This window comes from Prionailurus viverrinus, chromosome A3 (assembly GCF_022837055.1).
Source record: "Prionailurus viverrinus isolate Anna chromosome A3, UM_Priviv_1.0, whole genome shotgun sequence".
Lineage (NCBI taxonomy): Eukaryota > Metazoa > Chordata > Mammalia > Carnivora > Felidae > Prionailurus > Prionailurus viverrinus.
In genome coordinates this window covers 95976801-96001301 of record NC_062563.1, presented here as the reverse complement: position 1 = coordinate 96001301, position 24501 = coordinate 95976801, and the positions used below count along the sequence as shown (strand labels likewise).

Genomic DNA, 24501 nt, shown 5'->3' with positions numbered 1-24501 from the left:
TTCAAGAAGAGTGAAGAGTGTGTGTGTGTGTGTGTGTGTGTGTGTGTGTGTGTGTGAAGGCATGCACATCATCCATGCAGTTGTAGATCAGATAAATTAGGGAGAAGCCATCCCCAATTATTTAATCAGAGCCTTTCAGTAATAAAATTCTGTGAAATATTTCTTTAAGTATATCCAGAACTTTTAAGTGCCAACTCCTCTGCTGTGTCCATTAGAAAGCCAAAACCACAGAGCAGACAGAAAAACCAGCAACCCTACGATAGATCAGCGTAGGATTCAGTGTATAATTATGAGAACAAGCCTCATATTTAAGAATCAGTTGGTCCAGTGCAAGGGAGGAAGGTACAGCATAGCAACTGCACCACAGAGCTTTAAGGCTTTACCCCTTTTCCTTCAAGAGGGCAAGTGTGTCTTTTCTCCTCTGTGCTGCCCTTGCTTCCCGCAGGATGGGATGAACCAGCCAAATACACTACACCTGCAAGAGAACACCTTCCCCACAGCAAAAGAACAGCAGAGTCGTTTGCAGTATACATCACCTTTTGGAATAATTCACCAAACCTTAAAACTTTATTATCTATGAACACAGAATGATACACTTCTCAGGGTCAATGGGAGGTTAAAATGTAAACCTTGTTGAAACTGCTTGATACAATAGCACTTAATAAATGCTTATGAAATCTCAAATGTATACAACCAATAACCAAATGATAACTGAAAGTGTCAATCCACTGGCAAAGCAATTCTTGCACTTACACGGATGAAAAGTCCGAAGGAGGAACTTCAGCTGCCAGCCTCAACTGCCAGCCTCAACTGCCAGCCGGAGGAATTGCAAGCTCTCCTGGGGCGGGGACAAAACCTACTCACATCTCAACAAGGAGGAAGTGCATCTGAGACATCAAATTCTGTGTATGTGATTGTGATTCAGCTCTAAGGTACAGATGTCTGTGGCTTAATTCCTATTTGCTCACGTCCATCTCTTGTTCAATTGGCCTGGATTTCTTCTTGTAACTTAGTGAGGAACAGTAAGCAAGTATCTTTGTTATACCAGAGATAGGTGTTAATCGTCTAAGAATCATCACAGAACATCCTCGCAGTTGAAAATCACTTAGAGTTTCCCTCGCATACATCTGCAGAGTCAACAATGGTATAGTAACTCAGAATGATGCTAATTGTGAAGAAAAGCTGAAGAGCAGATTCCAGTAGGATGATACTGGGGCCGGTTCGAAGTCAGGGTCTAAGCACTTTATTACCTGAGGCAAATCATTTCTTATTTATTTATTTCTCTATCTCACAGAGGGTGTTGTAAAGATAGGAAAAGAAGACCTCTCCTACAACCCTTCTCATTTACTCTGTTCCTAGGCTCACTAGCTGTCTTGCTTTGCTGAACTCATTGGGCCTCAGGGCCGTTGCGTTTGCTATTCCCTCTGCCTAGCCTGATGTGTCTTCCTCCAGATATCTGTAAGAAAAGTCACCCCAGTGATGACTTTTGGAGCTGCCCTAAAAATCTTAACCCTGGCCCTGACACCTTTATGTTAGTTTGATTCTCCCTACTGCTGGCCCACCCCTGGCTCAGTTTCCTCTCCTTAGCATTTTTACTATATAGCACTGTATATGTTTGTGTCTTACATTTTTTATTATTGTCTCCCACACTAAAATAGAAGCTCCCCACTGACCGCCATTCTGTTCAGCTTTTTCCTGAATGAATGTCCGGCACATAGTAGGCTTTCAGTTAAAGTCTGTTCAGAAATACACATAAATGTGAGTCTAATAACATTAAGCAGAAAAAAAATTATAATGCCCTCTAACTTCAAACCATCATTTGGTTATGAATTGTGCAGAGGAATAATGCTGAAGGTTGAAGATGAAGAATTTTATTTAACAATGGTCAGATTGAGATCTGATTAAAGAAATTATTTTGGTGGTAGGAGTAGATGTGCCCAGCTCCAGCATTATGGTCAAGTTTTATGTCTGAAGTCACAAAGCACATGGTGCCTGAAATAAGAATGAGTTCATCCTCCTCTCTAATCTCTGAGAATTAGCTGTAAATCTATTTGCTTCTTCAGGGCCATCAGCATTTCTTGGTCATCTTCTGTAAGCACTGGGCTCTATCTTTAGCTCTTATTCTCATAGTTTATCTTGACAGGTTTCTATTATTACCCCCATTTTACAGATCATCCAACTGAGGCTAAAATAAAGAAATCCGGTCAAATACATTTCCAGAGGGGATGGAGCTCTCTCTTTTCCACTGATCTTCACATGAGTAAATTCCACTTCTATTGCTAGCAAGCTCAGATATATATAGATAGAGATAGAGATAGAGATAGAGATAGAGATAGAGATAGAGATAGAGATATATATTTTTTCCCCCAACAAATCTCTTCTGCCACATTGTCACTGTCTGGCCTCAAGCAACTTACTTCATCTGTGTGACTGACCATTCAGTTTGCCCCTCTACATGGAAGTGATAATAACACCATTGCTGGCAAACACTCAAAACATAGTAGCTCTTAGTATCTCCTGACCTCTCTGCCAACTCTCAGCATTTCCTCAAGGTCACCTTCACTTCAGGAGACACCTGCGAATTCCAGCCGACACACCTGCCCTGCTTTTCATGTGCAGTCTAAAGATAATGCTAGTCTCAACCACTGATTTCAATCGGAATGGAAAAAAAAATAGAGAAAGAGATTAAAATACCTGAATTTGAAATAAAATGCCAAAAACCATCAGAAGGACAGTAATCTTTTTAGCATTACATGGAAAGGAAAACAGAGAATTTATTTCAGGACAATTTAGGGGGAAAAAAAAGATGTTTTTATTTTTTTCTTTTGAATGAAGTTGCCACGTGGCCTCTCATTCCCTCTCAATGGAAATTTGAAATGGGAAAGGTGCCCAAATAATTTTAGATCAATCATGAGTTCATACGGTTTTGACATCATAACTCTTGTCATGTTACCATGCCAACAGGCAGTGAGGAGCTAAAAGCTTTCCAAAGATATGGAAATTATGGGCTTAGATGCGATTCGGTTCTCCGTGGGGTGAACACTAACAATATCGCCAACTATAAATAACAAGGATTGCCATGACACCCTCTCACCCACTCCCCTTGGTTCCTTCAATAAGCACTGAAAATATGTGATCTATTTTAGAAACAAAACCTGAAGATCCATTCCCTAAGTGAATGCCCTGTATGTAATAAAAAGTTACGTGACTCTTTATTGTTGCTCTTAGAACAAACCCCCACATTAATCTAGACACCCCACATCTCTCATTCCACGTGTAACCTAACCCCAGCATATCCAATTCCTATCCCTTCATGTGCACCTAGGGGCAAGGGTGTCTGTGTGCTCGAGTACTGTCTCCCTTAATTATGAAAAGCAGGCAAGCTCAAGTGCCTCAAACAAAAGGCACTTGTCCCAGAAATTACGATGGAGTGTAGTCTGGTCATTCGTCGCTTTTAAAACTACCTACAGAATGAATGTGCCCAACCGTCCGTGTGTTTATACTCACCACCCCTGCTTGCCAGTCTAATTGCTTTTGTTTGGTTTTGGTTTCTGGTTGAACTTCTGGCATATCAGGTACCACTACAGGGCCTAAGCCTAATCTGTATCTTCTCTGTGTTGATTACAGCGGTGAATAGATAGGAATAAAATGTGTATGTCCTTCATGGATTCTCTGATGATAGCAAAAAACAATGAAAAAATGTTGTCTTTTTAAGGTAGACTATTAACTTTGAACCACTTCTGTGAACCATGCCTGCTAGGATCCATGCCCTTTCCGAGGCTCCTCCCTTGAAGCTGGCCAGCCCTGTGACCTGTTTTAACCAAAGAATGCTTTGCAAGCCATGCTGGGCCAGTCTGGAGGGTAAGCCTTAGAAAGACAAGGCATTTCTGCCTTTGTGTTGAGAAAAGTCTAACCTAGCTCTGAATAGAGGCCACATGGAGGACCAGTGAGATCTCCAACCAAAAGCCCCAGCTGAGAAGTAAGCCAGTAGCCACGGCCAACTTGCTAGCCATGGAGGTGTGGCCACAACAGAACTGACCTCAGGGCCCAGCAGAGCTGCCCCAGCTGTTACACAAATGAGCTGTCCCTGCCAAGCCCTGTCCAAACTGCAGAACTGTGAACAAAGACATAAAATGTTGGTTGTTTTATACCACACAGCTTGGGAACGGCTTGTTCCACATCACTATGGGATCATAAATACTACATATTTATTAAGGAAGTATAGGATAACCCTTCAGGCAGGCCAACCCGAGTTTAAATCCCTCTAACTTCCCTTTCATGTGATTCAGGACAGTATACTGAAGCCCCATGTCCACATCTGAAAACGAGGGAAAACGATAATATCAGATTCATCAAGGTTGAAAGAATAAGGAGTTGCGTACAGGCACTCACACACACGTATACACACATGTGAGCAGGGGAGGAGCAGAGAGAGAGGGAGAGAGAGAATCCCAAGCAGGGTCCCCATTGCCATCACAGAGCCCCAAGAGGGGCTCCATTCCTTGACCCTGTGATCATGACCTGAGCCAAAATCAAGAGTAAGACACTAACCCGACTAATCCACCCAGGCACCCGAGAAAGTATATTTCTGAGTGGAAGGTTAAGAGAGGAGCTATCTGACTATGCCTGTACATTTGTTTTTGAATTTACAAAACATGCCAGACCAAGGAATAGAGGAGTAAATGTCATGTCTGTCATCCTCATTAGTCAGTCTTAAATCAACAGATAATAATGGGTTAAAGAACCCAACATGGAACTGCCCAAACTCCTCTGCATTGTAGATCTTTCCAAACAGAAGAAAGCCAGTGTTTCCAGCTCCAATTTCAGTTGGACTACAGGAGTAATTTTTTGTGTATGTCCTTGCTAAATTGATAGGATCCAGGAATCAGGCCAGCAAGTTCCACGAAGGCATGTATCTTGGAAAGAAATAATGTTGTTAAATCACCTCAAGTTTCCCCCCCCCCCCCGCCCACTCTGGGTGGAGATTGCCACCACACTCTCAGGTCCCCCCTCCATGTGTGACTTTCCATTCTTTTTTTTTTTTTAATGTTTACACCTAGATATCACATTTAGCTTTCATCAGAGGATGAAAGTGTGTCAAATTGCTTTCCTCACAGTAATTCACTGGAGACCTCAATCCTCTGGTATGGCCTGCCACCTATTATTATTGTATCTGTGTCCTGACAGAATACAATTCCTAGGGAAACCCTCCCAGTTGCCAATGTAAGGTGGTGAGGTACTTAACATAGATGAGGTGAATCCAACAATCAGTGTGGAAACAGTTTTCCATGTGGGCAAAGCGTGCAGCCCAGTAGATGGTAGCAATGTCCACCCCAGTCTATTCCAGGGCACAACAGGTGACATCAAGGGGCTGAGTTTATAAACTAACATACAGTAAGTACCTTAGAAATCAGAAGGAAGATAGGCACTTGAATACAATAAGCATAGATAGAATTTCTTCCCTAAGGCATTTAAAAAAAATTTTTTTTAACGTTTATTTATTTTTGAGACAGAGAGAGACAGAGCATGAACGGGGGAGGGGCAGAGAGAGAGGGAGACACAGAATCGGAAGCAGGCTCCAGGCTCTGAGCCATCAGCCCAGAGCCCGACGCGGGGCTCGAACTCACGGACCGCGAGATCGTGACCTGAGTCCAAGTCGGACGCTTAACCGACTGAGCCACCCAGGTGCCCCCCCCCCCCCCCAAAGGCATTTTTGAAAAGACAGAGGTTCGAGCAGACTCCTGGCAGAGGAATGGAAAGGCACCCGGGATCTAGAAGGACATCCATGACATATTTGTGAGGCCTGTGGGTTGTCTGGGAAGCCTTTCCTCTTGCATTCCCTCACTGCCCTCATCCCATTTCCTGCAGTCACCCTTTCCACATGAATTCTCTGATCTCTAGGCTGCTCTTCTCAGAAGCTACTCATTCCCCACACCCTAAGAAAGGACCTAGTTCATGAGGGCCTAGCCTCTTGCTGCTCCTAGGAATATGTACCTATCTGCTGTAGAAACCCAAACCTTACATAACTTCCACGGAAGTAATAGAATATCAGCCACTTTCACAGGTGGCAGGACGCTGCTTTGGTCTCTTTCAAATCAGACCATCTAGTAAGTTATTTCGACTATGACACTAATTCTTGCTCATGCCAGATAAATGCGCTCATTTGTCAATAAAACCACATTTTTGGCATGCTGTATAATCTCAGAAACCACAAAGCCAGACAATATCTTGCACTGAATTTTAAAATGTGAAAAGCTATTCCATTTGAGTTGATTGTACACAGAGATGAATACCGTACTTTCAAAATCATTGGCCCAGAGTGAAAGGAAAAGCAACCAGAGACAGGCAGAGGGGGGAAGAGAGCACAGACAGGTGGGCTCCAGAGAGTTCTGGAGTCCCTATATCACAGGGCTGAGGCTCTCAGCTAGAGAATCAAGACTATCCTTCTCTGCCCCTAGGTGGGCTCCTTAACCTTCCATTCCCAGGTAATTTATTCATGGTCTTCTCTCAGTTTATTGGGAAGCATTTCTGTCTGGAATAAGGACTTGATAAAGAGGATGAAAGGAACCTGCCATTTATTTTTGGCCCCTTTCTTTTGATAGCTTTATTCAAAAGGAGTAGATGGAAGGACAGTCCCCTCTTCAGCCACTTTCTCATGCAAAGTGCTTAGTGAATTAGTTTACTCATGGAAAAAAAACGCATATAATGTGCTGTCCTCAAATTTCAAAATAATTATCTTAGGGGCAGGGGGTTTACTAAACAGGCATGAGGGTTGGCTTAGTTTGTTGTCCCCCAAAATATTGAGCTCCCACCATGGTCAGTTACTTAATACATGTACACCCTTCTTGTTCACATCAGAATTTTGCTTTTTTGTTAATTTAGTGGCTTAAACTGAATTTAGCATTTTTTGGTGAGGTATAAGAAAGCCAAGTCATTCGACTTGGTCCCTGAAGTCAACAGTCTGAACTTCACAAGCAGTTCTGTCACTTAATAGATAGCGTGACCATGGGCAGACTATTTAACCTCCCCGAGCCTACTTCATCATCAGTAAAATAAGGATAACCACAGTACCTGTCTCCAAGGGCTATTAAGAGTATAAATCTGATGATGCTCAACCCTTTCTGTAACACACAAAAAGCACCTAAAAATGTCAGTTATTATTATTATATAAAACACTGACAAATGTAAAATCGGAAGAGCATTTTTTTCAGAAAGAGTTTTTCATCTTAAAAGATTTGTTTAAAAAGGAAAGCAAGGTTACCTCCTGCTATTTAATAGAGAACCTGTTTCAGGAAGACAAAGGCAGAAAATGATTTTTCTTAGAAGTAAGGGAGAAGTAGATCAGGGACATTATGATAGATGGCTTTTAGTAACTTAGTGACCAATCACCAGACATGCTTCCCAGGAAGGGATCAGTAGCATTGTAGAACTGACCTTGCCAGGCTACCAGGGAAGAGGAAGTGGGTCTTTGGCAGGAACCAACTACTGAAAAGGACTAAGAGAAACAGAAGTATGGATCCCAAATATTTTCAAGGGAAAAGACAATGCAATACAGATAAATCCCAGGCAGGGAAGAAACATCCAGTTCCACTCAGACTGTGTAGTGACACTGTAAGAAGGTGAAATGCAAGGGAGTTATTCGAGTAGGGGAGTGATAAATGGCTACTTTGTGAGATCCAGGCAGGAACAAGGTTTAGGGATAAATGCAGGTCCCATTTGCCTTGGGAGGGCTAATTGGAAACAAAGCTGGCAGATCTTTGTTTCAAGGGAAAGATCTAGCCAAGTGAAAAGCACCCAGGATCTGGGAGGGTGGGGACACAAGAGACAGAGGGAGAATTCAACCAGAAATGCAGAATTTATTCCATATGCTCCAAGCCCAATTTGGGGGATATTTGGAAAGCTGCTGTTCAACTGTGTCAAATAAAGTTGACAGGCTCATAGTCTTCTGACCTCAACTCTCTAGGTTAGAGTAGGTCATTGTTTTTCCAAAATCCAGCCAGAAGTAAGACAGGGGAATGTGACATGCTGTGAGGCTGGGCTGTGGGTAGTCCTAAGGAGAGATGGGGCAGCTAGAAGATCACTAATGCAATCTGGAATAGAACTGAGAGAAGGAAAGGATTCAAAGTCTAAAAAAAAAAGAATGAATATGCCATACAAACACTGAAATTTCAAGTTCCTAAAAAGACAAATACAAACACATGATAGGACTAAGGTAAAGATAGTTAATCAGCAGATATAATGGAATTTTTGACACTTAGATTTTTTTTTAATATGTCTTTACTTTGCATTATTTTCATTTAAAACTATATATTCATGGGGCACCTGGGTGGCTTAGTTAAGCATACGACCCTTGACTTCAGCTCTACACCCTCATCATTCCAAAACCCTAACAATATGAATAAAATGTTTTGTTTTGTTTTGTTTTAAATTAAGGTGAATCTCATATAACATAAAAGTCACTATTTTAAAGTGGACAATTCAGGGGCATTTAGTGCACTCACTATGTTGTACAAGTGAGATAAGAAAGCTGAAGGGACTTCATTTTAGATCAGCTGCTACAAGTCCAGAAGGTATGAGAAGGATCTGTGGCAAGGCAGAGTTCACTGATGCTGTGAAAAGAGCAATTTCTATGGAGCTGCAAGGACTAAAATAATTTTTCTTTCTTTTTCCCTTTCCTTCCTTATTTCTTTCCTTCTTTCCATGAACACAGGTATGTTATTTTTCTGAGGACTGTTGGGGTTAATAATGCAGGTGTAAAGATTCCAACTACACTGTGTATATAAGGTATAAGTAAGGAGAACATAACCACCAAGTGCTAGCAAAATAAATACCCAGTCTAGAAAAGGGAATAAGATACATGCCCTTTTGAACATGGCCTGAAACCTTAATACATGATTTGAAAATAATTCACTACCAAAAAATAATTAATGGGCTACAAATGCCTCTTTTGGATATGAAAAATAATAAATAGCAATGTGCCTAGAATTCCTTAGGGAAGAAAAAGTATACACTTACATTATTCCATTACCCATCACCATGAATTCTTTCATTGCTAGATGTTTCCAGATACCAAGACCTTCATTATTAAAACTTAGAAGTCAGTTTCAATAGACAACATGTATTAAGAACACCTCGCATAAGTTATTCTCCCAATAGAGTAAAGCCATTACTTAAGAATACAGTCAGGTTCAATGTGTCAAATCATTTTGGTAAAGTCCAGATAAAATATTGATTTGAAATTGTGGAAAATGTTTTAGACTTGTAATCATGGGAGAAATCTTACCCACATAGTCCATGTAACATTCTCTAGGGATTTCTGAGTATTTTGAAATTTAGTAATTTAGCATATGTCAAGGCATGCTAAATATCACACAGCCTAGCAGAAAAAGGCATCATTTCACAACCAATGTCATTCAGCTTGAGCTCTCTTTTAGTGGGTGCCCTCCCCCAGTGCGTTACAGGGAATGCTTGCCACTTACATGCCATAAAATCCTGAGCAGGCAGGCAAATAAAAATGACTTCTCAAAGAGTGACTTGAACAGAGGAAAAAAAAAATCTTAGAATTAACAATGCTTCGAAATGCCATTCAAGTGCAGGGATTTGATTCTTCCAATTTCTAAAAAGCCATACTTAAATGGAGTTTTATTTACAGTCAAGTATCCTCTGCCACTTGGTAAGGATTGAAGGTCAAAGGCTCCCTTTCCCCAACATTTAGGATGTTAGACTGAGTCACTTGTTTTAGATTAAAGAGTCTGGGAAAAAGAGCTCTTCAGTCATTATATAGGTTTCACATGTGGGGTGTGCACCTTTCCTCAGACTGTTCAGGTACAAGGAAGGGGAGGGGCACCTGGGTGACTCAGCTGGGTAAGCATCCAACTTCTGCTCAGGTCATGATCTCATGGTTTGTGGGTTCGAGCCCCAGGCTGACAGCTCACAGCCTGGAGTCTGCTTCAGATTCTGTGTCTCCCTCTCTCTGCCCCTCCCTCACTCATTCTCATTCTCTGTCTCTCTCTCTCAAATAAATACAACATAAAATAAATTTAAAAAAAAAAGGTGGGGCGCCTGGGTGGCGCAGTCGGTTGAGCGTCCGACTTCAGCCAGGTCACGATCTCGCGGTCGGTGAGTTCGAGCCCCGCATCAGGCTCTGGGCTGACGGCTCAGAGCCTGGAGCCCGCTTCCGATTCTGTGTCTCCCTCTCTCTCTGCCCCTCCCCCGTTCATGCTCTGTCTCTCTCTGTCCCAAAAATAAATAAACGTTGAAAAAAAAAATTTTAAAAAAAAAAGGAAGGGAGAGAAAAGGCTGGTGGGGTGAGGGGGATGATGTCCAGTGTGAACAAGATGATCCGGTACCAAATCAGTCGGTATGGCAACACTATTTGTTATCATCAAAACGTTTCCCTAGAAACTCGCATTATTTATCCCATTGTCTCATCCGGAAAATTACCTTAACATTCTCAAATTCATTCTTTAGCAGAAAGTCATGGAATAAGTCACATCTTCTTTCATAAACCAGAACCCACAAAGATGTGGATTATTAGAGCAAAAGGAAGCTTCTGGTGACATTTTCAAAGAAAACCTCTGTATACATTTTTTTTTCTCATGAGTTGTTAAAAGGGGGGAGAAACTAATATACTTTATTAAATATATTTTTTTTCACATCTGAATTTGAATATTGGCTCTGCCATTAATGCATTTAAGCAATAATGTAAAGACCTTGGGTAAGTGCCCATGAGTCCCGGTTGTCTCATCTGAAAAATGAGATAATAATACCCATGCCTCAGGGTTATTGTATGGACTGGATGAAATAACTATGAGATGCTGGCAGGTGGAACAGGGTCAGGATATGTTAATTTTCTCTCCTCCTTCAGTAAATCGACCTTATTTAAATGAGAAAAGGACAGAATACAAAGGAAAATTAGGAGGTGGGATTTCTGAAATTAATCAAATGGCCCTGCGAGTATTCTAGGCCATATTCGGCCTGCAGCATGTACGGTCTTAAATCTGGTGGCTCCTGGAACACTTAGGGTACTTTCCATTGGTTTGATGGTAAATTCTACTCCATTCAAAGGCTGTTCCCACCTTCCTGGAATCACCAGCAATATGAAAGGTGTAAATAGTCATAGCTCTAGACAGATACATAAATAGAAACATGACTAGACATCAGTCAGGAATATTAGTGCCCGCTGATCAAATTTCCAATGGTCCCCCTGGCAGGGAGTTGCTGTGCTTTGTTATATCATTTAGATCATTTCTATGGGCTAAGGTAAGATGTGTTTAGCACTGAATCGCAAGAGAAGCAGACATTTTGCGGCAAGGTAATTCGCTGCCCCCCTTTTTTGTTGGGATGATGTGTTTGGGCTGGCAGGTGTGGTATATATCCTGGGGGCCACCTCACAGCCATGGCTATTTCCTCTGGCAGCAGAGACAGTGCTGCCAGATGGCCATTAAAATGACCTTCTAAAGGAAGGCTAGCAAAAGGCAGCTGGGTTCCTAGTAGCATGACAGCCATGAGTAACTGACAGAGGCTATTTAGAACTCAGTGTTGAGATACATTCTTTAGTTTGACAAAGAGAGCTGCAATCAACTAGTGATGTCTGGCAGTGGTGCTAAAATGGGAGGGAATGGCCCAAGTGCATCGTATTTGTCCTCCCTGGTGCGGGGACCCTCTGGGATAGACTGTGGTCCTTGAATTAGTTCTCTTTCAGCACCACCCCAGCCTAATGTGAAGATGTGCACAGCTGGTATGCTGTGTGTGGACAGCACTTCACCTGCACAAGACTGGTGATCATACAATAGAAATGAACACATCTATGCTTTAGGAAAAATGTGGGGCTATGGGGCATCTGACTTCCAAAATTAAACTGGATGCTGTCAAATATTCATTTACAACACAAGCTTTTAGGCACTATGTGTGACCTATAAAACCTGCACAACATTAATTCACTTCAAGAGAAGGTACCCTTCTACATCCAGCCCCTGTGTGTACCAGCACAATCTGCTTCACATCTATGAGACAAGAGGGTCCTAGCAAATGGAACTTAGTCATTCTTTGACCCTACTCCTTGCCATAGCAGCTGGTTTTCAATGATGTTGAATATGAATAAGGCAGTTAATAAGAAACATGAAATACCTAAAACTAAAGAGAAAAACCGAGTCTCTGGTTACTAACCAGTTAATGCATCTTGAGGTTTAATAAACTGGAAAAAAATGACAAAAATACAGTCAATCTGAATCTAGATTCCAGAAAGAAAGAAAGAAAGAAAGAAAGAAAGAAAGAAAAAAGAAAAAGAAAGAACAAGAAAGAAATTGATAGATAGATGGAGCTATGGAAGAAAGCTACTTGTCTAGGATCTGGCTTTGATCTAAGGTCTCAGTGGCTTCAGAATTGCCCTTTTTTTGACAGAAACAGACCAAGAGTGAATTACTGTGAGTTTACCTCCACTCTAATCCCACCAGGCATGAGAAAACACTTGCAGGTACCTTTAAAGTACAGTTGTTGAGATTCCAGGTCAGTTATCTGGACTAAGCAAAAAACTTTCTAATTGGTCAGGCATCCTCCTATTCTAATCCTTTCTGGGTCAATTCACAAAAATGGAAATGGGGCAGCTTTCTGGTAGACCTTGCCTACACATTCCCTGACTTGCATATTGTTCTCAAGCTCTTGCCACTGAAAGAAATCTCACTTTGCCTGGATGGATCAGGAAAATGTTGATGCTCCTCTCTTATACTTGATTGGTAATGGGGAGCCATGCCTCAGGCCTTGACTGGCCCAGTGCTGGGGGCTACAAAGAACAGGGTTGTGCTGGGACCAGACCAAGGTAACATGACTGATGGTTCACATGATGAGGGTTTGCACAGGTCAGTGCCCAGCAGAGTAGAAGCTCAGAAAACTCCAGTCTGTAACACAATAGCAAGGAGTACTTTGGTGAGCCTGCAGCTCCTCCTCTTGAAAAAAAACAAAACAAAACAAAACAAAAAAACCTTTGCTATTTTAAAGGTAATGGATTTGGGGATTTGCAAAGAGAAATTCTTATTTTCTTATTCTCTTTACTCTGAATTTGAAATCTTTTATCCACAACTTAATTCATACAAGGAAAAATCTAAGTTCTACAAGAGACATGGTGTTGATTTTCCATTTCTAAAGATCCTCATTTGGAGGTCACCGTGGGCATGTAAAGGTCATGGCATCACCCAGTGATTACTGAACTGGGAGCTCCTGCAGATATATGTTTGTCCTTCAGTGCACAGCACGCTGTGATTCACCCTCACAGGCCAGCAGCACGACTTATACTACTCAGAGTTCAAAGCCAAGTCTTTGCTTATCGCTCCAGTCAAACAATTTCATTTCTATCAGTTGGTGGTTGTACTTCAGATTTTATGGATCCAATGGGTCTAGTGAAATTTTATTACCCTGCAGTACAACAAGAAGAAAAAAAGCTCTGGGGGAAAAAAATCGATATAATGTTTAAGGTCTTTGTTACCTTTATAACCTCCAGTGTTCTTTTACATATAAACTAATAAATCAACCTTTTAACGGAAGATGCATTCTTCAGTGCTTGCTCAATACTAGGTGCTAAGTCCGATCATAAAAACTATCAAGAAGTAGCTAATGGTTTTGTACCTGAACAAGCACAGTTAAAGCAGAATCAATAGCAGGACAAGGATATTGTTTGCAGGTGTTTTCTCCTGCTTAACACATGGTAATCAGTTGTTACCAAATGAAGGTAACAACTTTCAAAACATTAGAGGACTTTTATAAGCTATATTGTCTTTGCCTGAATTTGGAAATGCATGTAATTTAGATTAAACAGTTCAAACATGAAATTCCTTGGTATTGGCCACTTCTCAACTGCGAGAGAGATGTACTCGTTGTAACTTTACAGTTGAGTCAGCAGAACTGCAAGACAATCTTTCCCCCAACCTTCAAGGGAATGGCTTTTTCTGATGTCATGATCTTGGAAATATGACTTGAGTAGATTTTCTCTAGTGGATTCTAAGCAGCGGCTATGAAGATGTTAAGTATTAGAATAAAACTAAAATTAAATTCTTCTACTCATTTCAATGATAAATATATCTTTTCTCATAAACCTCTTTGGCCTGGAACACTCTGAGGATTGGTAGTCTAAACTCAGAACCTTTTCAACATGAATTAGCATCATGTAGCCAGTGTGAATATTCTGCATTAAATTAAATTAAATGAGAAACAGGTTTGGGAAAGCAGTTCACCTATTTATTATGAACAGAACTTTATAGCTCACTATATAACATGGTAAGTACCATTCAGTGGCTAAGACAAATTGATATGGATCCCATTTCAACCAAGTGCTGAGAAGAAAATACAAGGCTTTCTCTGCAAGGAGAAAATATGATCCATCAAAAAGAGCAAATCTCAATGTTCCTGCTTGTGTAAATGGCTTAGAAGAGGACATAAGACCCCTAATGTCCAAAAGGAAGAAGCAAAGTCAAGGGTTATCATTACTATACTATTAACAAGGTGGCTAATTGTTTACTTGATGAACACTAATAAATGGACTTGTTTCTCCAGTTCCCAAAGGATTATCCCTTTCAGGAGTCCTGCGTTTCCACACAGAGGCGAAGCATAAAAAATGGCTTAAGACAAATTCACTTTAGTCACTGAAATAGAAGATGCGAAAGCCCCCAATAAATTCATGACAATTTTTCTTTCTCCTCTCTGCATAGATTCTCAGGCTGCACAGTATGGCCACAATGAGGAGACTGAGACTTGGATTTTAAAATATTCCCACTTGTGTTCCAAATCTGTCTTTAGCCTATTTTCTAATCAAATCTTTAGAGTATTACTAGAATGGTAAATAGGAAGGGAGGTATGTGTGCCATTTGTTTCTAAGTATGCTTCTGATGTTAACAGAAAAAAAAAACAGTTATTTAACAAATCTGGCCTGAGAGTCCAGTGGACAAGAGAAATGAATAGTAGGTAGATAATGATACAGTTGGGTAGGATCACAAATGGTGCTAATACATAATTATTAATTGGGAGACAACTACCGATGCCCAATCTCTAAACTTAAAAAAAAAAAAATCTCTGAACTTTTTCCAAGGTCCTGACATGGTCAACATCTGCATTGGCAACATGGTTAGATGGCTGAACAAATTTATGAATGAATAAATCTTGTGCCTATATGTAATGCACTAGCTAATGGAAACATAACTGGGGATATTCTCAACATCTTGAAATGATGAGACAAATCCTAGGAAAATAAAGGGAAAAATATCAATGTTCCACCCAAGAGTATTTGTTTTCTAAATAACAAATTACCACAAGCTCAGTGGCCTAAAACAACTTAAATTTATGATTCTTCCAGTCTACAGGTCAAAAGTTTAACAAGGGTGTCCCCAGACGAAAATCAAGGTGTCAGCAGACCATCATTCCTTTCTGGAGGCTCTAGGGGAGAATTTGTTTGTTTGCCTTTTCCAGCTTGTAGATGCCCTCCATGTCACTTGGCTCATGGCCCCCCTCTTCCATCTTCAAAGCCAGCAAGAGCAAATGAGTACTCTCATCACATCACTTTGATCCCCACCCTTCTATCTCCCTCATCTACTCTTGAGGACCACTGTGATTAAACTGAGCCCATCCAGACAATCTCCCCATCTCAAGGTCCTTAAATGAAATCCATCTGTGATGTCTCTTGTAACAAGGTGATATATTCACAGGTTCTGGGGATTAGCATGTGGACACTTTTGGGGAGAGTCATTATTCTGCCTATCATGCAAGCTTAAAAAGGAAAAAAAAAGCTGAAGAAAAGTGGCTGGAAAAGAGAAAATGTTGGTGGGAAACAAAACAAACAGGTTAACTACTGTGAGGTGAGATGGTAATCTGGAATATTTAGTTCTGAACATTACAGTGAAAGAGAAACAATCTTGAACCAGAATGTGTTCAAAAGAATGACCAGAATGGAGGGGACATTTACCGTCTTTACCATCAAGGCATATGAATAACATTTAAAGCAATTCACACTGATTAATTCAGAGAAAAGAAGGTCCGGGTGCAAATGCCATGTTTTTCAAGGCTCTGAGGAACTGTCAGAGGTTGTATTTACTCCTTAACATGAGGGGACAGATCAGCTTTAACAGAATTTAGGAAGGAGTAAATTTAAGCTAAAAATAATAACAATGGAAGCCAAAGGAAAAATGGATGGATGTTTAGGGCAGTAAAACTGAAAACTAACATTTGTATTACATTAGAATTTATAAAATGCTTTCATATACTATTTCATTTGAACTTCTCAAAAGACCTGGGAGAAACCTAGGACAGCTACTCAGATGAGGTAGGGTCCTGGCAGGAACAAGAAATCCAATGCAGGTGGTTCATTCATTTTGATAAAGGGATGGTGGACAGACAGGCAAGAGCAGGGTGAAGGGACACTGAGCTTCTCAGAGACTTCAACAGCAGGAAGGGCATGTCCTTTCTCTTCTAGACCTTAAGAAGCAGGGGAAGAGCAAACTTTACAGGAACCAGGTAAGAGAGTTGTTGACAGGGCACACCAGGAAATTGTAGACAGGGAAGGATGCAGCCACCACAGGGAGCCCAGAGCAGTCAGACAACAGTGAAGACATGCACTGCCCTGTCTCCCATGACCTCTTCCATTGGCCCAACCTAACAGGATGCTGGTAAGCAAGAGGCATTGAAGATCCTTTCTGAAGGGGTCAGCCTTCTAGGGCACAGAGTAGGACAGATAATGGTAGAGAATGGAGAAGGTATAAGAGAGGACGTTGAATGGCAATGACCTGTGCCATACTACTGTACTTCTTTTAACACATGAAGATATCAGGACTTAGCAAAGGAAAATTATTTCCTTAGGGTCTCACAGTAGAAGGCATACATACTTCAGGGCCAGAACTCAAATCTTGATTTGTACTCATCAGATGCTAAGCATTCCCCTGACAGTACATCACATCCCTTCTCAGGGGCTTCCCTATCATTGGCAGTTTTGGAGGAGGAACCGGAGATGTTGACAAGGATGCGTGTTTGCAGTAAGTGGTCCACCATTTCTGTATACACACCTCTGATTCTTCCGCACACATCGCCCCTCATTCTACCTACATGATTTTCAACACTGCAGAAAACACATGTAAATGAAAACTGTTCAAGATTCTGCAGACTCTCTGGATAAGGCAATGCATTACCCACTCTGTCTTTATAATATCTATCTTTATCTGTCTGCCCTACCACGCTGTAGGGTGGCCGGGAAATATTCAGAGGGTTACATTGAAAAGAGATGAGATTTCCAGAGTAGTTTTGTCGTTTCAGAAAAATGGACTCAACATGCTTCACCACTTTTAAAACATAATGTTAATGAATTTTCTGTTCAATAATCAATCCCTAGAAGTTAGCAATAATTACAAAATAGTCTTTCCTGTCTCTTTTGCCCAAACCATCAAATAAAGTACTTTATCTTACATAAGATACAGCTCTTAGAAATTGCAGGAAAGTACTCCTCTCTTCTCAAAGTCCATTTTCCCATCACTTTCAGTATATAATTATAGGATGTTCTCTTTAAACATAAATAAAGTCCCAAGGTATAAGATCACTTTTATAACAGTGCCAATTGCTAAGTAGACTGCCAAAAGGAAATATTTTGTGTGAGACTAAAATATAAGTCGTGAAACATAAATGTAAACTAATTAGGGCAGAAGTGACATCACAAGCCAAATTTTCTGGAGTCTTAGGGCTTAAAACAGATAAAAGTCAACTTCTCTGGATGAGTAGGAATGGAAGGAATAGAGAGCCACACATTCAACCTGTCTCTAGGCCCTTGTGACAGCTCTTGTTTCACAGGGTGAAATCACTGTGCCTAGTTTTTATATTCAGTCACCAGCCTAGAACTATCTAGCACTTTGTAAATAGGAATTGCGTATCTCCTGTTATTCTGGCAAACTGGTGAGGGTGGATCAAATGTGTGATCCAAAAGGAGAAAGCAGGGACACCCAGGCGGCTCAGGTGGTTAAGTGTCTGACTTTGGCTCAGGTCAGGATCTCGTGGTTTGTGGGTTCGAGCCCCGCATCAGGCTCTGTGCTAACAGCTCAGAGCCTGGAGCCTGCCTTGGATTCTGTGTCTCCCTCTCTCTCTGCTCCTCCCCCACTCACGCTCTGTCTCTGTCTCTCTCTCTCTCTCTAAAAATGAATAACATTATTTTTTTTTTCAAAGGGAGAGAAGTATCCTAACTTCCCAACAGAAGTCTGGTATGCAGGCATCAGCCCGTGACCTCCACTCTCAGCAGATAGCTGATGGACTCATTAACTCCTAATAGAGAGCAGCCTTGTGTGAGAGCGCATGAGACGTCCCCTGGGGCCCCCAGAAGCACTTGCAGGCATAGAGCAGGGAGTTGAAATGTTGAGAGATCAGGTGTGAGCAGAATCAGCTGCACTTCAATTATTCCTATTACTGTTGTCTTCTCTAGCCTCTGATTGGTGGAATCTGGATACATTTATCATGAAGCACACTGGACTAAATAGAAGGTCATGCCCTCCCTCTCTTTCAAGATCTTTCCTAGGGAACAAAAGCATCGTATGAAACTCCCCTTGGCTGTTCTGACTTTATCTGACTTCTAAAGTTTAACATATTAAACTACATTATGGGAGGTCTTGAAACACAACTGAGGGAAGATAGCAAGATTGGGGAGGGGAGGTAATTTTACCAAGGCGCTGAGATATGAACATGCGGAGATGCGAATATTTAATACCGTTCCCTGCCTTGCAAACTCTGCCAAAGTAAAACCTCTCAAATATCCATGGGCAAATGTGTGCTTTCAACAGATACTCTAAGATTAAGGGCAACTTCTACTTTGGAATGAAGTGATGTCCAAGAAATTATGACTAATATAGATTTGAAGCAGCATTCATAGAAACAACCAGACATTTTTTTTTTTTTTGGTTTTGTTTGAAGAGAGAGGCATTTCTTCTGAAGTTGATATACCAACTCTGAAACAGATTTCAGGTTAAATATATCAAAAATTTTCACTCTCATGAATCATGTATGTTCCCTGAATAACAATGATAGTGAAAAGAGAAAACCCACAGGTTCAAATAAAAAGAAGATGGTTGAAAACTTGGTTTATTCTTTGCATTTTTGCATAATTATCGCAGACCTTTAGACCCACTCAGAATTTATGGGACAAGTATGCATGGCATAGTTGATCTAAAAGTTTTCCTTTTGTTAAAATTTAATTGCCTCTTGAAACTTGCAGTGAAATAACACATAAAAGTAAAGTTTAAGGAGCCTAGTTATGCTCTTTGAAGAGTTTAGATCTAATTATGTAGGAGAAAATTGTAACAATCAGGTGAGGTTGATGGCTTTACAGATCAGAAGACCTTGATTTCTTTTTTTAATGTTTATTCATTTTTGAGAGAGTGAGAGAGTGAGCAGGAAAAGGGCAGAGAGAGAAGGAGACAAAAAATCTGAAACAGGCTCCAGGCTCTGAGCTGTCAGCACAGAGCCCACTGAAGGACTCAAATTCAGGAGCTGTGAGACCATGACCTGAGCCAAAATCAGGTGCTTAACTGAGCGACCCAGGTGCCCCCAGAAGACTTTTATATGATAGCTGCATCTGTCACCCATAAGAATGAAGAAGAAGAATGACAGAAGCGAGTCAAGAAAAGAATGGATTTCTGATCAGTAGTTCGGAGTGTGAGAGTTGAATATTCCTTCTTTATCATGTGACTGAAGGTAAGTCATGTTCTTTTCCTGGTTCAATTATGGATTGGTACATATTCTACTACTTCATTAGGCTCTGGGAGAATAAAAATGGATATATAAAACATAGGATACTAGACCTTAGTTTAACTACCTGAATAAAAAAAAATTCATAAGCCCTGAGTTTGTAACCAATGTTGAAACAACAACTGGTAACATGTTTTTGACAGTTCCATTCATGTCAAACCATCCACATGTCACAGCAACCCAAAGAAGTACTTTCCATAATTGTCTTATTTCACAGATAAGGAACCTGGGGCCAAGTTCACACAGCAAGCAGGTGAAGAAGCCATGATCCTGAAACAGGCATCAGATCACAGGATCCACATCCCTACTCAGTAACTGATCCTGCCCCATAAACTGCACTTCCTGATTTAAAAAATACATGTACAAAGGTGAAGTTTTGACCACATCCCTGTGTCAGCTTTCCTTGTGGAGATCACAAAGTAAACAGTACAGGTGAAAATCAAGTACAGGTAGGTTGGGGGGCAAGAAAAGAGGTAGAGAAGTCAAAGAAACTGGCTGCTGCTTCACAGGGACAGGGCTATGAAGTCCAAGTCACAAACTGTCATATTCATCTTTGTGCCTCTCTTGTCTGGAATGGGGAAAAGGCAGAGTGTTCAAGTTATGTCCTTAGAGTGAAAATTATTCAAATTATTTTTTTAAGTTGTTATTTATTTTGAGAGAGAGAGAGAAGGGAGGGGCAGAGAGAGAGGACAGCTTGAGAATCCCAAGCAGGCTCCACACTGCTAGCTCTAAGCCTGACATGGGGCTCAAATTCACTCACTCGGAGACCATGACCTGAGCTGAAGTCGGACACTTAACCCACTGAGCCACCCAGGCTGCTCACGTTGTTTTCAAAGTGCAGTGAAGGATATGGCTTCAGGGAGGGGCACCAAATGTACCAGTGAAAAGTGAGAGCCTTGTCTTTCAGTAGAGGTTGAGGACAAGCCCATGAGATGGGTGACATTTGAGAAGGACTTTGAAGGACAGAGAGAATGCAAGTGGGGACTAAACGTCAGAAGGGCCCAGCATGCCTAAAAAAGCCAAACCCTGTGTCCTGTATTAACAGAAACTCTGAAGAAAAGGGACATCATTTTTTAGGACTTTGATTTCACAGGCCTACATCCTGAGTCATCTCACACACATACACACACACTCTTACCATCATCAGAAAGACTTTAATAAGAATTTCAGTTCTTCATGAGTGTGCAGTAGAAATGACACTAGAAAGGATACAAATGATATATAACTTCAAACATAAAGTCTAAAGCAGGGGCCAGCAAACTGTCTCTGTATGGGACCAGACAATAAATACTTTAATCTTTGTGGAACATACAGTCTCTGTCATTGCTACTCAATTCTGTTCTTGTAGTGAGAAGGCAGCCACAGACGACATATAAAATTTCATTTACAAAAACATGCGCCGGGCCATAGTTTACTGGCCATGTTCTCAAGTTTCACATAATAAGAAGCAACACCAACTACTGTCCTCAGAACACTCCCAGGGTAGAATTCAATTTTGCTGTTATATGAATGCTCTTTTGTTTCCAGCTAGAAAAAGAAAGTCAACACAACAGTGCCTCTCATAAAACCTTTTCCTCTTTTCTTATAACAGCTTTATTGTGATGTAATTTATACAACATAAAATTCACTGTGTTGAAGTACTCAATTCAGTGTTTTTTGGGTTTGTTTTGTTTTGTTTTGTTTTTGTTTTTTTGTATATTCACAGAGTTGTACAACCCTTACTGCTGCTTTTCACTTCCTTTTGTGACGATAATCATTCAACAGGTATTTCTTGAGTATCTACCTTCTGCCTGTCCCTGCAAGGTTATTGTTGTTCTTCTTTTGTTTCACTTGCTTGGGGGAGGGCAAGTCTACGGAATAGTGCATAATGCGAGAAATAGAAGACAGGAAATGCCTGAAGCAATCAACTGAGGATATAAGAAAATAAGCAATGGGAATGCTGAGTTAGGCACAGCAGAGAAGGGTGGGATGGAGGTTCCTAACGATTTGGTGCCTAGACCTTGAGATAGAACCTGGATTTGGATGGATGATATGCAGGAGCAATGAACAGTGGATTCCAGGTTAAATGCAAAGTAACAAGCAAAGGCCAAGTGATGACAATACGTGTGGCCTACAAAATGAGTTGCTGTGACCCATCTCTCAGTGGAGACATACCCACAGCTACAAATGCAGTTGTCTAAGGAAGGTGGAGCTTAGGAAACTGAATTTAGGGCTGATAGCATTGGCATCAATATTTTTAGGGGCTAAGGATCCTGAGCCTCCTGGGAAGGTAAAAAATTTCATTCAAAGACTGTTTTGGGAAGACTGTCTGATACCTGTGGGTAAAAGAAGTTTGGATGGAGAAACCTATAAACCTTTTAGACATTGACTTTTACTGAGAGAGTAAACGTAATTATTGCACACAGATTACTACAGGCTGTACACTGGACTCATCTGAACATTTTTGAGGGTAGGGTTCCAACATCTGTATTTTTTTTAAGTTTATTTATTTATTTTGAGAGAGACAGTGTGAGAGGGGCAGAGAGAGAGAGAAGAGAGAGAGAATCCCAAGCAGGCTCCACACTTCCAGCACAGAGCCCAATTTGGGACTTGAACCCACGAACCATAAGATCACGACCTGAGCTGAAGTCAAAAGTTGGACACTTAACCCACTGAACCACCCAGGCACCGCCCCCCCAACATTTATAGTTTTAATACGCTCCATAAATGATTCTAATATGCAGCTAAGAACTATCATTTTAAGGGAATGGATAGGAGACTTTACATTGTTTTTTAAATTATAGTAACAGCCATGATTTTCTGCCTCTTTTTCTAGAAAACACCCATTAATTAAATCAGAATCCCTTAGAAATTCTTTGATGGTTTGGATGGAGTAGCAAACAAAGAATGAAGATCTTAAAGGCAAATGAGTTGGATAAAGTATATAGCATGTTTTAGTAATCTCTTAGAATACCTCCATAAAATAAATCCTTAAACCCAAGCATGTTTTAGACATTTCAAAATTCAGACTTAGGCTACAAAAGACACTGTTTGCACTGTGTCACATGCGCTGTGCAGCCCAAACACCTGTGTATGTGGGGTAAATGTTAATATATTCTGTCAACAACAGATTACCTTACATGGCTAAATTACTCAATGCCATTATCTGTATCAGCCATCTGTAAACCTAATCCCCTCTGTGTTCTAAAATCCCAAGTGCCTGCTACACTATTTTTATTTTACATTCCTGCATAAATCTGTTAAGCTCAATATGTTACCGCAAATTCTCAAAAATCAAAGGCAATCTGCTGGCCTATAAAACACTGGTTACTGAAAATCGAAGGGTAGCAATTCAAGTAAACAATCTTTACAGGGACAGGGCTGAACCACATGCTAACTGAACCCCTTAGTCAAGGCCTGCCGTAAAATCAGATATATTCTTTCGACACACAGTGCGGGCTTGAACCCATTCATGTATTTCATATCTAATAAAAATCTGAACAGTTGGCCTGATTAGATTTTAAGTGATGCAAATTTGAAAATCAAATAGGCAAACTCCCTTTAGACTTCATCTATTTAGACCATAATTGTAAAGAACTACAAATTACATTTACCACACTATTGAATTCCCCAAAGATTCAATATGAAATTTACAGAAAGGGACAAATATTTGCAGGTGTGTTTTTTTGTTCATAATGAATACAATTTTCTCTCACATAAGATGCCTTCTTCTGATGTTGCCACATTCTCCCTAATACAACCAGTAAATCATGTTTTCTTTCACAAAATCTTTATTGATCTTAAGTAGTAATGGTAATGCCTACATGTAATTCTATGTTATAGTTTTGCTGAAATTAAAGTTTTCTTTACTCCATAATTATGAAGCACGCATTTGCTTTTCTATTTATATTTTCAGTCATATATGCCTTTGAAGACATACCTAGAGACTTACCTTCTGAAAATATTTCTGTAAAAGTTCAGAAAAATCAATCTTCTTATACAATACAGTTATTACATTTTAAAAATCTGGCTTATAATATTCAAGTAACCACACACAATATGGGACAATTTTGACAACTCAGCATCTAGCTGTCCTGGGGGGTTGTTTAACCATTATCAGGTATTTTAGAAGTTAACAGGTCTTCTCATTCTGTTTTTAATGAACCCTATTATCCTGAAACACGGAAAAAAAAAGATCAGTTCTGCAAGTTAACATGGTCTTCCATATAACTCACACATAAAATTAACATTTTTGTGGAAAGCAATAAGCCTAAGACTTTCCTATTTCATCTGAAATAGGAAAGTATTTTCAAATATGAAGTATTTGCCAAATATGAAAAAAGTTTACACAATTATAGAGGCAATAAACCCAACCCTATCATTCCCTGATCAAATCTAAAGAAGGCCTTGGGGATCAAAATATACCCATAGCCTACGATATGGAGTATAAATGGTACCCTACTGTGCCATGAAATGGTGAGCAACCATTCTTCAGTTGTGTATATTTTTTTCTTTCAAATGCATCTGTATTTGACAGTTTCCATGATATCTTTCTTGTTCAGTTAGAAATCTCCAACTTCCATGGCTCATATTTATAAACAATTCGGTAGGGATTATCAGGCTGATGGATTAAATTAAATACGCTTAACAGACCTCTAGCATTTTCTTGGAACAGATATATAGGATTGTTTGCACCTCGATATACTGTCCCCCCACCCCCCATTTCTCCTACCACAGCTTAGCTCTCTCACATCAATATCCTTTTCT

The 24501-nt window shown here is 40.4% G+C and overlaps 1 protein-coding gene across 5 annotated transcripts in view; it reads right to left on the bottom strand.

The window, feature by feature from the left end:
* The window catches only part of CTNNA2 (catenin alpha 2), a 1116199-nt gene that overhangs the window by 654460 nt on the left and 437238 nt on the right, over positions 1-24501 (bottom strand). The gene's annotated exons all lie outside the window — the stretch shown is intronic.